This window comes from Notamacropus eugenii, chromosome 7 (genome assembly GCF_028372415.1).
Source record: "Notamacropus eugenii isolate mMacEug1 chromosome 7, mMacEug1.pri_v2, whole genome shotgun sequence".
Taxonomy (NCBI): Eukaryota; Metazoa; Chordata; class Mammalia; order Diprotodontia; family Macropodidae; genus Notamacropus; species Notamacropus eugenii.
In genome coordinates this window covers 99,917,484-99,935,408 of record NC_092878.1, presented here as the reverse complement: position 1 = coordinate 99,935,408, position 17,925 = coordinate 99,917,484, and the positions used below count along the sequence as shown (strand labels likewise).

The window sequence follows — 17,925 nt, the reverse complement described above, 5'->3', positions numbered from 1 at the left end:
TGATTGCACAACCACATAATTCTTCTTTTGATTATCCTTCTCACAGTCACCCTACTCGAGTGGTTCAAGTGTCCTAATACCACTCAATCTATCCAGTATCATAATGTTGGAATGCCTAGCAGACTAGATGCGCTTAAGAATTTTGCTTTGCCACAAATGTTACAACCAATAATCTGTCATATCAGTGAGGACTACAATTGTCTAGCGTGTGTGTTCATCCTTTGTTGCCAAAGAAGACCGTGCCATCAGAGAAATAATGACATGACTTGCACTTGACTTTGTTTTGAATGAGGGAGGGCTGTGCAGGTCACCAGCCTCACTTCTCCAGAACCATCTGAATCCAGTGACCAGATATTCATCAGGATGACTGGAGATTACCCAGGATGAGGCAATTGGGGGTAAGTGACTTGCCCAAGGTCATATTAGTGAGTGTCAAGTATCTGAGGTGAGATTTGAACTCAGGTCCTCCTGACTTGTTCATTGGTGCTCTATCCACTGTACCACTTAGCTGCCCCAATTGCCTAGCAAGGGTCTATTTGAACAGAAATATAGTAGGACATAGCAGATGGAAGATCTGAGGTTAGAGAGTTACAGTTTGAACTCTGACTCTGCTATTTACTATCCTAATTGACAGAGTGTGAGTAACTACATCTTTATGGGCATCAGTTTCTTCATCAGTAAAATGAGAAAATTGAAGCTGATACCTAAATATTTTTTTCCACTGCTAAATCCTATGATTTTTTTCCTGTATCTTTCCTTCCCTTCCCTAGACTTTCCATTCCAAGATTAAATTTTCCTGTCTCACCTATGATGGATATATGGTGGTTATCTAGAATATTATGAATCAATCCCACTAATAATCTGCACAAGAGCTTTGTCCTATGCTGTTTTCTGACATGAGCTGGTCTACCCCTCCTTAGGCAAACTGGTCCCTCAAAATTCCCATCCTGGGGGCTCACCATATTAATGCCAAACTTAGTGTAGACAGCACATTAGTTTGCTATAACTCAAAAATCCCAGTGTCATGAAATTGACCGACCTTAACTTCCATGTAAGAGGTGTAACAGATTTGTTCCATCACACCTGGCTTTTGGGTGTTTTCCACATGGCCCAGTGGCTGGAATTGTTACAAGGACAACAAAGTGGGGTTTAAGCTATAGTTCTGCGATGTCATAGTCTACCCTCCCTGAATTAATGTCGATTGAAACAAAATTCTGTTGGGTGGGGGATGAGGTGAGAAAGTATGCTAGAGCAATGTTCATTCAGATACTATAAAAGAGACAGAAGCAGGCCCACTGAGTGCAGCCTGGAGAGAAGTAGCACTTGTAAGGAGATATGTAAGCACTCCTTCAAACAATGAGGAATGTTTGAAACAGCCATGATTTTGACAGTTTGGCTCCTCCCTCCACTACTAAAGATCACAATTCCTGTCTCTCTTGAAATGCTGCTTTCAAAACTTGCTATGGTCAAAAATTCCAATACACTTCAGTCAAATGGATGATGAGTGTCTCCAAGCTTAGTTACGCTAATACTAGAGTGATAGACATATTGGCCATTCCCAGGGCCATGCTCAAAGACAGTGCTTAGGTGCTGCCAGAGTCTGCGTTTTGTTACTGTAGGCTTTGAAGACCTGGAATCATTGGATCCTAGATCTATACTAGAACCAGAAGGGACTCCAGGGCTTTTCTACTCCAACTCTTTTATTTTATAAATAAAGAATCTGAGGTCAAAGTGAAGTTAAACAGGGTATTTTCCATCCTGATGTGAGATTTGGAGGGGAATATTTGTGGAGTGTTCTTTCTTTTATTGCATTTTAATTTTTAGACCTTTGCCTTCATCTGAATTGACTTGCCATGTGAAATATGTTGAAAAAATTATAAAAGCTTTGCAAAGGAAAGATCAAAGCATGCCAATGATATAAAATATAGAAGCAAAAACCATGATCCACTGGAGTACATGTGCTGACGTTAACATTCAAGCCTTAGCTAAACAAATGAAAACAAGTCCTAAAAAACCTTGTTCCCTATCTGTAGCACATAAGAAACGAATATTGTTTCTGCAGAACAACACCCCAAGGTCCCTATTAGAACATGAAAATATTTACAGCGGTAGCACTTTCGCTATGGGATTACCATGTTTTCCTTGCAAATAGTTAACTTATGCTTTTGTAAGCAACGGCTCAGAGTGTAAAGCCAACAGGATGATCAAAGGTGGGGCTGAGGGGTGAATAAATTCTGTCACAAACAGCTAGATTTGGACCATTTCCAGGCAAAAATGGATACGACCACTAATCGCTGCATCCAAGGAAACACAAGGGTTAGGCTTGTTCTTCATCTGCAATAAAACTATGTTAACATCAAAATAGCTTGGATTGCAGGGGTTCTTACTGATCTTAATTTAATAAAAATATCATTATCCTTAAAGAAAATGATATTTCCCTTTTAGCAAAAAATGAAAAATAAAAGCTAACACAATTTCAATGTGTAAGTAAACTATACACATTTGAATAATATATTTGATGTTAAATACTAACCTTTCAAATAGAAAGACTTTCATAGTGATTCTGACATAAAAGATTCTTTTTTAGCAAAACAAATAATTTGTTAGAGGAAATATATATGCATATATGTTATATAGTTTCATATACATGTATCTGTGTACCTGTGTATGTGTGTATGCGCACACATACACACACACATACACACTATTACTGACATTTGACCATTGGCCCAAATTAGCTTCCTCAGAAAGATTATGGGAAATAGTTGACAGACAGTATCAGCAGGGAGATTCACTATGCCCCTGTTAGACACTCTGGCAGATCCAGGAAAGAAATCCTGCTAGAAACCCAAGCCAATCCTTCTCAGTGTTCAGCCTGCTTTGCAGAGGTGCCCTCACCTTAGAGGGATGCTGGAGGCAGTTCTAATTGAACTTGTTAAATTTTCAGCATGAGCATTTATATCTCAGAACCCATTAACCCTCCCAAATCAAGACTCAATTTATTGTCTATTTATGGTCTAAACTTTAGAAAGTATTAATAAAACAGTTTAAATTTAAATACATGTGCATATATCACTTACCAGCACATCCCTGGGTTCTGCAAATATTATCTTAGCTCAGCAGGAGTGTCGGAGCAGGTCTGATTCAATTCCATAAACATTTCTGAAGTGTCTACTCTGTTCTAGGCACTGTGCTAAGCACTGGGCATACAAATTTCTGCCCTCAAGGAGCTGACAATCTATTTGAGGTAGATAATATGAAAAAGAAAGCTGAGGAGGGAGAGACACCCTGCCTGGGAATGGGTTATATTGTTTCCATGTAGATGGTGGAAAATGGAGTTACTAGGAAGACTATGAGGCCTCTATAAAGGCAGGATTTGGAAGGAATTTTTTACTCTGTCCTCCAGCATGCTAATTGCATGATATCTGAGTCCTAATAAGAAAGCTAATTTATTGTACTATGTGGTATATTCTAATCTGTATTTTTTTTTTGCTACTTCCATGGACAAATGGGTTTCCTCAGTATTCATTATTTGTGATTGTCTTTAGTGTAACTAGCATTTGATAGGAAAGAATCAAGCCTTCCAGTATGAACTGCAACTATTGAAATGATAGAGATGCAGAAAAGTAGGCTGAAACTAAAAATCATTTTCCTTAGACAAGCAATACTTAGGAGGACAGAAATTAAAACCTCATTTAATTTTATTTTCACTGATAAAATTATATCAGTATCTGATGTTGAACTATTTGATAGTTGAACTATCAAGGACTTCAGTGACGAAAACTGTCTTTGCAGAGTCTTTAATACATAATAATTAGGAGACAGAATTCTGTTTGGTATATCTCTGTCTGAGTAGACTACAACGACCAGTCTTGTGTCCCCTTCTCCAGTTTACTTGTAGGAAAGAATCAAAACTTTCCTTTGAGAAAGGTATGTGAGTTTTTAGAAATATTACTTATTTTTGCCTCACTGTAAGCCACATTTAGACAAGCTACATGGGCAACAATTGCACCATATTTGGGTATATATAACATAGGTATAAGGTAATTAAGGGTGTAAATCACTAGGAGCTGAGGACTTCAAGAAGGGCTTGATGTAGAAGGCAGCATTTGAGATGAGCCTTGATGAAAAAAAGGAAATCTAAAAGCAGAGAAGAGGATGGGGTGAACTCTAAGTGTGAGGGACCAGTAATACAAAAGCACAGAGATGGGAGATGGAGTGTCATGGATGAAAACTAGTAGGGTCAGTCGGGCTGAATGATAGTGAATGTGAAGGGGAATGATGGGAAAAAAGCCTAGAATGGTAGGTTGGGGTCAGGCTGAGAAGGACTTTAAATGCCAAATAAAGGAGTTTATAATTTTAGTTTCTGAAAACTTATTTTGGCCATGAGTGATTTTTTTGAAATAAATATGAATAACATTGAGTCTGTTGCAATTTATTATAAAAAGTGGGATAAAAGATGTCAGAATATATGGTCAGAATTCATAGACAAGTGAACAGATCTAGAGGAAAGTATTCAGAAATCATGATAGCTCCAATAAAGAGCATCTGTGGGAGGGCACTGATAAGTAGTATAAGAAGGAACAGTTAAGTTTTTCCTCTGAATTGGTAGAGAAGATATGCATATTGAACACTAAATGAATAAATGAAGCATTTATTAAGTTCTCAGTATGTGCAAAACATTGTCCTAAGTGCCAGGGATACAAACAGAAAAGTAAGACAATCTGCTCACACAGATGTTCACATTCTAATGGGGAGACTACAGATTTCAGCTGCAAGTCAGTGTGATGGCAATCAAAATAGGAACTTTTGTTGTTTTTGTTTTGGTATAATGAAGTGCCTCTGATGGAATCTTGCCTTTATCAATCAAGAGTCTTTACTAGGAGTAAGGTACAGAAACAAGAGTTTCTTTAACTATATATATATATATATATATATATATTTGTATAGTTAATGTGATTAAAGATCTTCCCCACCCATTAATGGGCCTGCCCACTAAGGGGAGTTTGATTAGGGAAGATTTGTAGGAACACCCGCAGCTTTTGTTAATGAGGAACTGGTTCTTAAGAAGTGAGATATCCTCTGGCTCTAAAAAAGGTATAAATACTCTGAGGGTGAGATTTTACTTTGGGGCTTAGCTTTTGTAAGGTTTGAGTGCCAGATGAGGACTCTGGAAAGCTGCCAATGAGCCCCACCCGCCATCCCTGAGAGCCCAGATGTCGTGCTTCCCCCACCGGGTAATTATGTTCAGGCAGTTGGGGTCCAATTGTTTGTTGAATTGAGGCTGAGGAAGCCATGTCTGTTGATTTTTTGATTTCTCTGTATTTTCTTTGAAATTCAGGGTACTGACTCCCTGAACTAACTGAATGGTATATGTACTTGGTTAAAGAATGATACATGTGCTTGATTAAAGTGATTGTTAATCCCGTGAAAGTTGCTTTCCTTTTATGAATGCAGATCTAAGAACCTGTGATAGCTGCCCCCCCCTGTGTATGTTGGGGGGCTTACTGCTACAGTCATATGGAGAGATTCCATGGTCCACAGGGTGTAGAAGTAAAGCAGAAATTAATACCTCATTTGATTTTATTTTCATGGATAAAATTATGTCAGTATCTAATGTTGAACTATTTGATAATATCAAGGACTGTGGTGACAGAAACTGTCTTTGCAGAGTCTTTAATAGATGTGGTGGTAGAACTTGCAGGAGCTATCCAGGGATCACTGACCTTTCAAGTATCAAAGATCTGATTTGTGTTTCAAACCATAAAGATTTTTATTCTTTGACTTCTTTGCTTTGGGTGGGGAGAATATCCATGTAATCCCTTGGGCAGAAAGATAGAAAGGGATATTCATCTGTTATCTTTTATATTCTCCCTCCAATTCAGGCACATTGGTAGTTTTCCAGATAATGGCAGCTGATCATGTAAGATAACATGCATGAGACTAAAGCTACCACGGTAGACAGTTGATAATTTAAAAAAAAAAATCAAAGTGGCTCTTTGTATTTGTGTGGATAAAAGGACACTCAACTAAAATACTACATTTTGCAACACTAAGTAAGTTTAAAAACAGATGAAATGATCATACTATCATCAATTTGTAGCTTTAATGAACCTCTAAGGTCATCTAGTTCAAAAGCCTCATTTTTCAGGTGATATAACTGATGCCTAAGGGAATTATGTGACTTGCCTAAAGTCACACTGATTTTAAATAGCAGACACTCAATGTCTCATACTGAATTTGGGGAAAGTACAATGCAGAATATGAGTTATGATTACCTAGTGCATGTAACTCGCAAATTGGAAATGTCAGTGAGAAGAGGGATGGGACAGTTAAGTTTGCCCCTAGTTATACTTTGGGACATTGCCTTTAGCCATTCATATATGAAAACTCTCAGGATTTTTCTCCTTAATGTATACATAAAGCTAGAGTATGTTTACATATGTCCTAAATAATTGATTGATTTCAGTTTAACAGCCAGTGTGATTTGTTCCCCCCAAAATGGTTTTGTTGAGTGATTGAACCAACAATTTGTTTTGGCATTATGTGGATACAACTTAATGATCTCCTTCTTGCCTAAAGTTTACATGTTTTGACATAATTCAATCACTCAGTATATGAATTACCTCAATGTCTACTTAAAATTAATTTAACATTTGGTTAATATTATTAAAGACACAAGCCTCCCATAGACTTAAAATAATAAAATATACAAAGTTAGAAGCATATATTTTGCAATATAATGCAAAATAAACTTCTTATGATCTTATTGGCTTTAACACTGATATCCACAGAGTACAAAAAAAGGGCTATAGGGGAAGATATATGATGTAATTGCTATTTCAAAAGGCCAAGTGAGGAAATTCCCCCTACCAATGAGAATCAGCATTGTCTCTACAACTTACTGTCCTAGACTGTAGCCTAAAGCCCCGGGCCACACAGCCAGTATGTGTCTGAAGTAAGATCAGAATCCAGCCACTGTTGGCTTCAATGCCAGCTCTCTCTCTCAATCATGCCATGCTATCTACCTAAATGCAGAATTTATGATTTACATGATAAAAATTACGAGACATATTTTAATTCTAGTTGAGTTTTTTGTGTAATGAAATTTTTGTTAACTGTTATAATTTAGTTCTCAAAAGTCTCATTATACTTTAAAAGTCAATGCTGTCACTTGTAACTGGACTGGGATAAGCATTTTCAGCTGAGGCAGAGATTTAAAGATAAATAAAGTGGTGGTCAATTTGATTCTGGAGAAACAGTAGGGCTGCATTGAAGGGTTCTAAAATGGGAGTCAGGAAACCTCAGCTGTAGCCATGAAAAATACTTGTTAAGTGTTGGGAATATAAATACAATAAATGGGACAATCCCTACTCACAAGAAATTTAAATTCTAATGGAAGAGACAACAAGGACATGGATTGCAGACATGGAGAATAAATACAAACTGGTAACTAAAGACATGGGAGTTAGAGAGGGAGTTAGATGTTGGGGACATCAGGAGAGGCTAATGGGGAAAAAAACAGTACCTGAGCTTCACCTTGAAGGAAGAAAGGGATGCTGTTTGGTGGAGATAAAGAAGTACCTTCCAGGTATGGAGGACAGAGACAGAAAATGGCATGGAGACAAGGAATTCTATGTGAGAAATAGAAATCCACTGCCAATTGTGGAAAGGGGGGTAATGTAAAGCAAAGCTAGAAGGTTGCATAGGGTTTTAAAAGCTAAACAGATGAGTTTACATTTGATCCTAGAGGCAATAGAAAGCCCATTTCTTTTACTGAATAAAAAAGTTGACATGGTCAATTAATACTTAAGGAAAAACATTTTAGACAGCAGTGGGGAGAATGTGCTGAAGAGGGGAAAGACTTGAGGTGTGAGGACCAATGAAGAGGCTACGGCAATAAGGTTGGCAAGAGATGAGGAAAGCCTGAATGAAGATGACTGCTGTGTGAACAGAAAGTGTCATATGCAAGAACTATTGTAGGGAGACAAAGGGCAAGATTTGGAAACTGATTAGAAATGTGGCTAAGGGAGACCAAGAAGACCAGGATAATGTCAGAGTTATGAATCTGAGAATCTAGGACAGAAATATGGAAGATTAGAAGAAGGGGTAGGTTTTGGAGAAAAAAATTTGCATTTACCTTTTGAACATGTGTTTGATATATTTCTGGGAAATCTAATTTGTAATGTCAAATAGGCAATTATTGATATGGTATTGATAAGGCAGCTAGGTGGTACAGTGGGTAGAGTGTTGGGCATGAAGTCAAGAAGACTTATCTTCCTGTATTCAAATCTGGCCTCACACTCTTACAAATTGTGAGACCCTGGGCAAAGTCACTTTACCCTGTTTGCTTCAGTTTCCTCATCTGCAAAATGAGCTAGAGAATGAAATGTCAAACCATTCCAATATCTTTGCCAAGAAAACCCCAAATGGTGTCACAAAGAGTTGGACACAATGGAAATGAATGAACAACAATGAGTGATTATTAATGCTTAGAAAAGAAGTTAGGACTGGGAATCATCTGATAAATAGACCTACGAAAACTGGTCTGGTCACCAAGAAAGACAGACTATAATAAGAGGAAAGAAGAGGGCCTAGATGAGAGCCTTGAAGGAACATCCATAGTGATGGAGTTTTATTGAGAAGATGAGCTAGCCAAGGAGACTGAGAAGGTAAGTTAACTCATGGAGAAGAGAGTAATGTTCTGTAGCTGTAGAGAGGAAAAGCCATCTAGCAGGAGAAGACGAGTGCCGCCCACAGTGGACAGGTGGAGAAGGATGACAACTGAATAAAGAACACAGGGTTTATGACTATTTCAGTTGTTTACAGGATATGTAGACTTGAGAGTACCACTTCTTCCAGTATTTGCAAAATGAGGCTAATGACATACTACCTACCACAGCCGTTGGATTTGTCAGAAAAATCACTTTATAAACCATAAAGAGGTACCAAAAATATAGATCGTTATTACATTCTCATCATACAATGACAGCAGCGATGATGAAAATGGTGAGTATGATACCTGACATTTGCATAGGCTTTAAGGTTTGCCCAGCAATTTACATTTAATATCTCATTGGATCAATAACCACAGAATATTTGAAAGTGGAATCAAATGGTAGGTTTGACATTTCCGTGGTCATTAATATCCTCTCCCCCATACACTCAGTTTTAACCTTAATAACACAATTTCACCCTCTAGTTGTATTCCCAGACATCTAAACTAATTCTTCCTCTCTCTTAAGCCTCCAAACCTATTGGGATTACTTGGTAGTTGGTTCTGATTGACAGGCTGGCAATACAAATTCAAATAAAAATCCCACCTATGCAAGTATTTGTAAATCAAATTAGCACTAGGTAAATACACTATCAGTCCTAAGTACTTAAGATTAAAAACACTTTCAATCTGTTTTCTCAAGCTCTATACTCAGAAGCGAAGAGAGGGTTCATATATTTAAAACAGGAAGAGTTCTTAGAGGCACACCAAGAAACTGAGGTATAGAAAGGTTGAGTAATTTGTTTAGTGTCAATTAAATAGTAAGTTTTGCACTTCTTCCCAACTCCACAACCAATGCCAAATTCTGTTGCCATTCTGTGTCCAAGAAGGGATTTAAAATCTTAGAGACCACCATAAGTCAAGAGATGGAAAAGACCTCGTAGACAAGCTAGTCCAGCTATCTCCTTTTACAGATAAAGAAACTGAGGCCAAGGAAGCAAAGGCCAAGGTCACGTAGATATGGGATTTCAACCCAGGTCACCTGAAGTGGGATTTGAAATCAAGCTCTCTGACTCGACAGTTATTGACATTTCCACTCTACCACACCATGTCCCATCTATATCATTTTACTTACCCCTTCCCACCCCAAGAAAATTCACTAAATTGCACTTCTTTCAGCAGGTAGGATCAGTACTCAAAACATTCACTTGCCTTTTAAACTTCTGTTACTGTCATACTGGTAAATACCCCCAAAACATCTTGAGTAAATTATTTTCTGCTTGTGGTTCTAGAGATACAACTTTCCTTGGAGATGGCTTCTGGGGAAGGTCACTGAGAAAAATCACACACTTCATTTTCCATTTTGTAAGAAACTGATAATATTACAACTCTGACTGGAGTCATACAATCTGTGATCTTCATAAATTATATAACTAGAAAATAAGTCTCTAAGAATAACTTGAAAATTAGAAAGGTTGTCACATCTCAGATTAGAAATGAGGACTGTCAAGAGAGAATCCACCATTTTTGGTATAGTTTTTAACCTCTCAAATGTATCCTAGTATGTATGAATGTCACAGAAAGGGCATTAGGCTAGGCAGAATAGGTAGTGTGACTCATAATAATCCATTATCTTCAAAACTGTTCTGAATTCTAACAATCTACATAATAAATGCTTGGTGAATAGAATAAGTCTATAGCGCATTTCTTTAAAAATGTGAAATAAAATTTCTTTTCTTTTTTTTTTTGAAAGATGATGCTGCAGACCTGCTAATTTTTTTTTCAAGTAGAATGATGGAATCACCCTGCCTTGCCTTAGTGCCCTCTTTAAGACCATTTAAAAAAAAAAATCCCTTTTGAGAAAGAGTGGCAGTGTGTTTGGGGGGTGGGAACAGAATATCTGAAATTTCATTGGTGTAAGACAGTTTCTGGAGTAGAAAGTCCCTTCACCAAAGCAGATCAGCAACTAATGTGTAACTGATATTTGAGAGTTGTCTAAGGAGGCTGAGTGGATTTTCCAGGGACATGTATCCAGTATCTATGACAGAAGAGGAACTAGACTTCAAGTCTTGACTCCAAGGTCAGTTTTCTATTCCATATGACATATTTGCCTTATCAATGAATCAAAGTTGTCTCTTGACTGAGATACACACTTGCCAAATAAAGTAGCCATTCAGGAAAGAGCACCAACCCAGTTATTAGACCTGGATTGTATTCCTTCCTCTGAAGCTTACTGTGTTACCTTGGCCAAAAATTTCAATCTTTTTGGACATCCATAAAATGGGTAGTTAGACTAGTGAGGACTCTGAGATTTCTTCCAGATTTAGAGCTGTCACACTGTGAAGGACAAAAAAATAATAATAATAACCCTCCCTGCCCCCTATTCCCCAAAAAATACCCAACTAACTGATCTAGAAATTGAATGAAGTCATGCCTTTGCCCTAAAATGCAGAGGCAGTAGCTTACTAACCTAGCCAGCCACAAGGAGATACTTTTGCCTACATACATATTCAATCGTAGATAATGGTGGAAAGAAGGTGGTAATTTAATACTGGACTATAACATTCAAAACTCAACCTAATTCGGTCACCAGAAAACCCCACAGAGAGGTTAAGATTCAGTGCAAAATAATTGACATAATTAACTTTTGTTTGATACAGAGAGCTGCTGAATGCATTTGAATGGCTCTCATACAGTCTGCATTTTTCATACAACTGTACTCCTTTCCAACAAGTGCAGGGAATGTATATTCATCACACCCTTGCACTTTTCTAGATGGGAACCACGACTTCCTTTGGTGTCTTTCTTTGTTAGCTTCTATGGGGAAAGTAATCACTGGAGACATTCATGTGATAAAGTAGCTGTTAAAAGACTCAAATGTCAAGTTGTTTTTATAAGGCATATCAACACTAAGTTTCAAACTGAATCATCATTCCTTGGTTTGTGTCAAGTTTTTGCTGTGCATTTTTTCCCTTGCAAAATAGGGAATTGCTCCCCATAATAATGCATATCCATTCACCCATTTCATTTAGAATAACCTTCACCTGTTAGTGTAAAACATGATGAAGCTTTGGATATTCTCACTGATGTACTCCATTAGCCTGGAGAAGGAAATCCAGCCCCTTGTGTGTGCCTAGTGTGAGGAAGTGAGAGAATTCCATTTTGTGGTTTGTAGAAAAAGTGTCTTCTGGCCAACCCATGTGTGTTTTCAAATTTCATATGAAGTACATTTGAGCTCCAGAGATGCTCATTTGCTTTTTGGCACACATCCCATTTTCACATACAATTTCTTAGAAAATTGAAGAGACACTCCAGACAGGCATCTAGCCTCTCTACTTAGGGAAAAAAAAAAAAGGTTTAAACTCTTTGAGTTATGAGTAACATGGCTGTTTGTAACATGCTTTACAACGTTTATGGAAACACCTCTGACCACTAATGCATTTGATACAATTTTAGATTCAATAAACTCTTACTCTCCAGGCTGCATCTCAGGCTGAATGTTCCCATAGAAAATTATTTCGAGCTTTTTAAACAATACTGGGCACCCTGATCAGAAAAACAATTAACTCTCTAGAAATGCCATATGTCATCAATGTCTTGGGCAGTAAAAGCCTATTTTTGTTCTATTATTTGGTGACAGCAGTGTATAATTGAATAAATAAACTTCATTATCTATATGCCCAGGTTCATGAACATCTGTGAATGAAGAGATATAGCATATTGATTTTGCTATGGTCCACCTCTAGACATAGGTGGCATTACATCAACTTACAATTTCAATGTCATGCTGCAATTTAGAAATAAGAAATCATTATCTGGAAACCTCTCAAAGCAACAGAAATGCAATCAATTTTTTATCTGTGGTTACGCTCTGGAAGCCAGTGGTAGATTTTCTGTCCTCAATTCTCTACTTCTCTTGTTAAAATATTTAGGTGCTCCCATGGGGTATAGTATACCTTGGTTGAACCTATTTACATTCGGAAGTGAAAAATCTGTTCTTTGTATCCTGTTAGCCACAAACATACCAGAGTTTCGTACTGTCACATCCCCAGGAGAGATGAATCGATGTGGCTCTCCAGTGGTTCTTGAACATAGTTCTACAGAATAGCTAAAACTATAGGGATTGCTTGTTTCATCCTTGATTAAAATTTGAATTCAGAGTACAAATTTACATCATGTAACTTTAACTCATATTCAATGGGGAATGTACTAATTTGACAAGCAAGTGCTATTCCCAATAAGGTTCTTTTGATGGTTCTGATAGGAAAAAAGAAAAAGTGTGCTTTAAATTAGGATAGCAGAGAGTCTGGGAGAGGAGCAGTCCTCAGCTCAGCAGCCATCACACCTGGAGAAGTGATTTTAACATCTGTACATTCCTATTAGGTTCGTCTTGATCTTCACACTTGGACCTCCCTTAGAAATGAAAAGCTAGTGTGCAGGTGTTAACACTTTAATGTTATCTAGTATTTAAGATATTTCTTCCTAGATCATAGTCTAGTGCAACCGTGAATTGCACTGCTTTAAAATATCTTATTTTAGAATATTTTTGAAGTATTAATGTCTTATCTATGCCATTCAGTTATGATTTTCTTGAAAATTTGAAGTAAAGTGATTAATTTGGTCAAAATGGGAAAAAAGTAATGTAACATGTAGAACATGATTTAAAATTAATATCCCAGTATTGGCTGCAGAGTTACATGACTTTCATTTGCCTTAATGTGAATGTACGATTTGGAAAAACCAGAGAAGTGACTTGCCTAGAATATTTTGTGAATGAAACATAATAAATAAGTCAGCTGTGTGTGTGTGTATGTGTGTGTGTTTGTGCGTGTATTTACAGCTGTAATGTATATATATATTTTGGTTATGGAATACAGAATCCTTTTATTTTCTATTAGTAATGGACTCCTTATTTCCAGGTGGGGAAACGTATTTCATAGATTCAGTAATCCTTTATTAAACACTCTGTGCAAGGTGAGAGTGGACATGGTAGAGCAAATAGAAGGCTGGCCTCTGAGTTGGAAAGTTCTGCTTTGAAGTCCCTTCTCTTTCACCTACTGACTACGATGCTGGCAAATTGTAACCTTTTGTTCCTCTAGGCACCTAAGAAGACTTTATGTTGCAGAAAAGTTTCCATATTGCAGTAACAGAGGGAGTTTCCTGATGTGGGAAGTCCCTACACTGGATAATCACAGGTTCACCTCAACCATCCCCTCCAAAATGCTTAAGGTCCTAGGGAAAAACAGACAAATCCATGTCCTCATTGTGTAGTCCTTTCAACCTAGTGGGCATGGGGATATATCATAAAGAGAATTATCTAGCATATGAGACACACTGCCAGAAATTTATAGGAGACCTAACAACCCAACGTGAAACATTTTAGGTAGAAGGAATCACTTTCTGCCAGTGGGTAGGCTCAGGGATGTTAGGAAAGTCTTCACGCAAGCCTTTGAGGCAGGGAAGGAGTTCAACAATTGAAGATGCTAAAGCTGTATAGTCTATCCTAGTCATGGAGGGTAGAGAGAGTAAAGCCACAGATATTAGAGAAAGCAGAAGGAAACCAGATGATGAGCCCAGTGTTTCTGGTATGGGTAGTCCACGTCATAGTAGGAGAAAAAAAAAAATTGTACACCGGATTTGTTGGCAAATAGAGATGTTATTACTTTTTTCCTCTGCTGTGAGTTAATTATGGGAATGATCAACTCATTATTGAAGTTTTTAAAAAAGGGTTAAGGAAAAGAATAATCTCTTAAAAGAATGTTGGGACAGACTTTTAAAGGATACAACAGTAGGACAAGCTAATGCAGCAGGATATGTAGTTTGCTTTTGTAAACTAATTAGGCAAAGAAAAAAGGTAGATACATAAAGTAATCAGCATTCACAAACAACATTCACAGAGATAGTGAAAACTGGAGGTGCCTAAGGAAATGAGTAGAAGCCAAATTATGATGTTGAAAGCAAAATAGACCAAGGCAGCAAAAACAAGGCATCTGGTTTATTTGGGGCTGTGATTCATGATAGGGCAGTGGAGTGGAAAGGGAAATGGACTCAGAATTACATGACACGAGTTCAAATTCTGATTTTAACATGTCATCTATATGACTTAAGACAAGTTAATTAACTGCCTCAGTTTCTTCACCTGTAACATTGAATTAGATCAAGTATGTGGCCAGATTTCAAGGCACTTGTAAACTTGTATGGAAAAAATTACATTATTTTCATTCATCTCTAACTAAAATTGATCATTTCTTCAATTATGAATATAGGAAAGAAATATTCTAAGAAGGGGTTCATAGACTCTACTAAGGTGCCAAAGGAGTTCATGATATCTGTACTAGATGACCCCTGAGTTCATTTCCAGCTCTAAATCTATAATTGAAGTAACAGAAAGGAAGCACTGTTCGATGGAAAGGGTGTTGGATTTTGAGTCAAAGGACTTAGGCTCAAATCCTAGACTTACAATTCATGAACTTCTGCAGCCTTAAAAAAATATTTAAACTCTCTGGACCTTTCTCATCCATGAATGAGAGGTTTGGATTAGATGACCTCTAAGACTCTTTCTATTTTAAAATCTATGATCGTATGCTATTAGGATGAGAATATTTAAGCATATAGAAGCCAAATAGAGAGGACTGCGAAGCTGATAGAAAGAGGGATGATGTCCAGCAGACATGGATCATGGAGGTGGTAGCAACTGACTTGGACCACAAATGCTTGCAATTGGTAGAGATTACAGGATTCACCACTACAACTTGAAAAAAACAAACAAACAAACAGCATACAAGGCTAAGTTCAGACATACTAATTAGCAAGGGAACAATGAACATAAATCATCAAACTGTCTACTAAAGTATGAAAGACTTGTGATATGCATAAGTAGAGAGAATATCCAGAAATAAGAAATACCCACATAGAATACATAATGGCTTCTTGGTGAATCTAAAGTTTATGTTAAGGAAATCATTTGGAGGTCAAACAATTGAAGAAATCTCAAGCATCCCCAAAGTACATCCTGTCTGACTCTACGTCAAACGATTTTCAGAAGGCCTCTAAGAGCATCAGTCCTGGTTGAAAACATCACCTGTGGTTTGATAGGAAAGGGCTTAATGAGATGTAGGAGCTATGAATAATCTACTCTGAATGAAGGATAGGAAAAGCAAATGGGCTCTTCATAAAACAAAATTAAAAAGGCACATTGAACTCAATTCTGAAGATATAATCTAAGGAGAACGGAGGGCCACTGAAAACTTTTGAGAAGATGACCACTTGACCAAACCCACACATCACAAAGAATATTCTGAGTGTATGTCAGCTGAAGACTGAGAGTCAGGAGAACCCTGGGTTTGAGTACTGATTCTGACGTTTAATAGCTACCTGTGCATGGTTGTATGAGCTAGAAGTCCACAAGTCCTGTCATCTCTCCCAGTTTCATGTTCTTTATCTGTAAAAACCCACAGCAACGACAGAGGACACAGAGTACCTTACAGGGCTGATGTGGAGGTCAAAAAAGATAATGAATGCAAAAAGCTTCTCGAAGCTTGAAACAGTACCTAAGGTCGGTTATTGTTGTTAAACAAAGAAAGACAGAATGGAGAGGGGAGAGTCTGGAGTTAGCAAAGTCAAGTTGGAATGCTATTACAATGATCCAGGCAAGAGGCACTATCTATTTGAAAGTGGTAAGGTTAAAATGGATATAATAAGGGGAGGGATGGGATACAGAGATTGGAGGTAGAATTGATAGAACTTTGGTCATCTCATTAAAAACAACTTATTTATTGATTTCCAATAAAATGTCCTCCTTTACTTTATTCCCCTTCCCAGCCTCATCCCAGGTCAGACATAATCCTGGTTTCACAAAGCTATGCCAACAATTGAGAAATATATGGAAAGATGAAGAAGAATTTTCAAATGTGGCCTCCATAACTCATTGTTTGTTTAATGGATCAGTGCTTTTAAATTCAGATGGGTCAATTTTTTTGGGGGTGGCACAGTTCATGAATTTCTCTTAGGAAGAGGGTCCATATACAAGGGAAGTTGTCCTGCTTCAGAGAAATGTATGTTGTCAGACTTATGGAATCATAGAGCTTTTAAAATACTGAAATAAAAGGACACAAAATGAATGTGAATCCTATTGTCTACTGTTTTCCATTGCTATTTTTACCTCTATCCAAAGGTTTTCATCATGATCACAAGGACTGATTCCATTCCTAATGATGCCTTTTGGTTCCTGGGTGTGATTTTTGCCTTCACTTTTCCCTTTTTACATACCCAATTTCTTTCACCTTCTGGAAAAATTTCTCTCCTAGGAAATTTTCTTCCAACTCTAAGTGAATTTCTCCTTTTAAATATGAGTCACTTAAAAAATAAGCCAAAGAGCAGCTAGATGACACATGGAATCACAAAAACCTGAGTTCAAATCTAGCTTCACACACATACTAGCTATATGACCTTAGGCAAATCATTTAACCCCAACTGCCTCAATAACAAACAAAAAAATAAGCCAAGCTACAAAATCATGTGGTTGCATAACATAAACATTGCTTATGTACTTACAGAATTGACTTCTACAGTTAACTATATACATTCAACAACTATTTTTTAAAGGTGTGATGCACTGCACCGGAACATTGGCTATATGTAGCAAAATATGTGTTAACTGTGAATGTGAATGTACCAGTCCATATTCCTGAATTAGTAAATATCGTATAGGCTTCTACGATTTGCTTCTATCCTGCGCCATTAGGCTTGGTATTACCTCCTTTAAACATGTGACAGCTTTCACAAGAATTAAACTGCAACCTTGTGGCAGCTAGGTAGTGTAATGGACAGAATTCAAGGTGCAGTCAGGAAGGTTCCAGTTTGAATCCTGCCTCAGACATATATTGAATGTGTGACACTGACTGAGTGTCTTTGCCTCAGTTTTCTCATATATACAATGGAAACAGTATCAGCTACTTCACAGGAGCTATTCAAAGACCAAGTGAGCTCATGCATGGAAAACACTTGGACAAGCTTACGCTCCTATAATTATTTTTAGCCAAGGTAGGTGGGTTAAGAGCAACCCAGAATGCAGTATCTATGTGAGCCACCAGGTGGTGATGTTCTTAACCTTTTTCCTCCCTATTTTGCACATGTGCAAGACTTTTCACTTTTCAGTAGCTTGCAATATCCCCTCTGGACACTAGAGCATATACAAAGCTCCCCTAAAA

The 17,925-nt window shown here is 37.5% G+C and overlaps 1 protein-coding gene and 1 long non-coding RNA gene across 5 annotated transcripts in view; one reads left to right on the top strand and one right to left on the bottom strand.

The window, feature by feature from the left end:
• Nucleotides 1-17,925, bottom strand: part of TENM3 (teneurin transmembrane protein 3) — a 3,393,579-nt gene that overhangs the window by 1,208,589 nt on the left and 2,167,065 nt on the right. The gene's annotated exons all lie outside the window — the stretch shown is intronic.
• The window catches only part of LOC140513315 (uncharacterized), a 29,627-nt gene continuing 20,218 nt past the window's right edge, over nucleotides 8,517-17,925 (top strand). Inside the window, exon 1 of the long non-coding RNA XR_011970136.1 lies at nucleotides 8,517-8,672. This is a non-coding gene — a long non-coding RNA (uncharacterized lncRNA). The remainder of the gene's footprint in view (nucleotides 8,673-17,925) is intronic.